We start from the raw sequence: 2,394 nt of genomic DNA on the forward strand, positions 1-2,394 counted from the left end.
TTATATATTTATTTATATATATATTATAATAGATTATATTATAATATATAATATATAAAATATATAATATACTTTAAAATATGTTATATATCATATAATATAATATTATATATTTTATATATAATATATGATATAATATATATGATATATAGATATATCATATATCATATTCTATAATATATAATATAGCATATAATATATTTATATATAATATATAATATAATATATACATTATATACATATGGAAGAGCACCCTTTTGTGCTCAATCAAGCTATATAATGCTACTAGCTTAAAATCATAACAAAAATAACTTTTAACAGGTTTTTTGATGTATCGTTGTAATCAGCTATGCATGCTTAAACTGTACAGTTTGATACATTCTGACATATGTATACACCTGTGAAATTGTCACCAAAATCAAGAAAATGAACATCTCCATTATCCCCGTCGCTGCCCCCAGGCAGCCACTGTAGTTTGCATTTTCTAGAATTTTGTAGAAATGTAATCATACAGTATGTAGTTTTTTTGGTATGGATTATTTCACTCAACATAATTTTGAAAGTCATGTTATAGCACATATCAATAGTTGATTCCTTTTTATAGTATTCCATCATGTGGAATATAGTTTATTCACTCGCCTGTTGCTATTAAATGCCATTAACATTCGTGTTTAAGCCTTTGCATGGATTTATGCTTTCATGTCTCTTGGAATGGAATGACCGGATCATATGGTAGGTATATGTTTAACTGCCAAGCTGTTTTTCAAAGGGCCTGTACTTTTTGATATCCCACCAGCAGTGTATGAAATTACCAGTTCTTCTACATCCTTGCCAACACTTGGTATGATCAGTCTTTTTAGTTTAAGCCATTTTATTAGGTATTAGTATCTCTGGTTTTAATTTGCATTTCTCTGTTGGTTTTGAGCATCTTTTTATGTGTTTATTTGTCATCTGTATATATTCTTTGATTTTTAAAAAAAATTTGATTATTTGCTTTCTTCTTACTATGTTTTGAGAGTTCTTTATATGTTTGAGGTAAAAGCCTTGTATCAAACACATGACTTTCAAATTCTTCCCCCAGCTGGCAGCTTACCATTCCCTTAAAAGTGTCTTTCAAAAAGCAGAAGTTTTATCTTATTTTATTTATTTTTGAGCATTCCAAGTTTACTCCTTTAAGTAAATCTAAAGCCACTATACATGTCCATGACAATTAGAATAGAAAAGAGACAAAGGATAAATAGAAATAGTTTCTGTTGGAGGTGGAGCTTGCAGTGAGCGGAGATCGTGCCACTGCACTCCAGCCTGGGCGACAGAGCAAGAATCTGTCTCAAAAAAAAAAAAAGAAAAAGAAATAGTTTCTGTTCTGCTTATAGTAGTATTTTTCTGGGTGTCAATAGAAAACATCAGTCAACTGAATTTGTTGGTAAAATATAGTTACTTTCGGCAAGTGTTTTGCTTTGGTATTTATACACAGACTGTAATGAAGTTGAGCTATCCCATCTTCTCATTTGTAACACATTCATACAAACAAAAAAGATGAATCCTACTGGAAGTGGGTCTTTATCAGAAATATGCCCCAATGCAGTTAAGTGATACCAAGAAAATCATTTTATCATCCTAGACCTAACATTCTTCATGCAAAAATTAGGAGATTGAATGAATATGATCTGTGAGTTCCTAGAATTCATGTATATACATCAATTTATACATCATGATGTAGGTAGACAGCGAGGCTGTACTTTCTGGCCCCCATGATGCTAGGCGTGGCCATATAACTTGCTTAAAGCAAATATGGTACATGTGTCTTGTAAGAGAAAACTGAAGTTTCTTTCATCTCTTTCTTCCTCTGCCAAAAGAATGACAGTGTCCCAAAAGGGACTTTCCTTCACTTTTGATCCTGGAGTGAAGATGACGTGGAGCAGTGCTACAGCCAGTCAACAGCTGACAATACTCACCAGGAAATGCACCTTTGTTGTTGTTAACTGCAGCATAACCTAATGAAAGCTAATTAATTATAAGAATTTGCTAATAATTGAGGATCAGTACATAGTTAAAACACAAACACTGAAATTTAATAGAAAGCTGATAATGTAGACCGGGTGCTGTGGCTCATGCCTGTAATCCCAGTATTTTGGGAGGCTGAGGTGGACGGATTGCCCAATCTCAGGAGTTTGAGACCACCCTGGGCAACATGGTGAAACCTCATCTTTACTAAAATTAAAAAAAAAAAAAATTAGCTTGGTGTGGTGGCACGTGCCTGTAGTTCCAGCTACCCAGGAGGCTGAGGCAGGAAATTGCTTGAGCCTGGCAGGTGGAGGTTGCAGTGAGCTGAGATCGTGCCACCGCACTCCAGCTTGGGCTATGGAGTAAGACTCCGTCTCATTTAAAAAAAAA

The 2,394-nt window shown here is 33.7% G+C and overlaps 1 protein-coding gene across 2 annotated transcripts in view; it reads left to right on the forward strand.

Annotated features, from left to right (window-relative positions):
* Window positions 1–2,394, forward strand: part of EVI5 (ecotropic viral integration site 5) — a 275,206-nt gene that overhangs the window by 41,279 nt on the left and 231,533 nt on the right. The gene's annotated exons all lie outside the window — the stretch shown is intronic.

The sequence above is a fragment of the Nomascus leucogenys genome, chromosome 12, assembly GCF_006542625.1.
Source record: "Nomascus leucogenys isolate Asia chromosome 12, Asia_NLE_v1, whole genome shotgun sequence".
Classification (NCBI taxonomy): Eukaryota; Metazoa; Chordata; class Mammalia; order Primates; family Hylobatidae; genus Nomascus; species Nomascus leucogenys.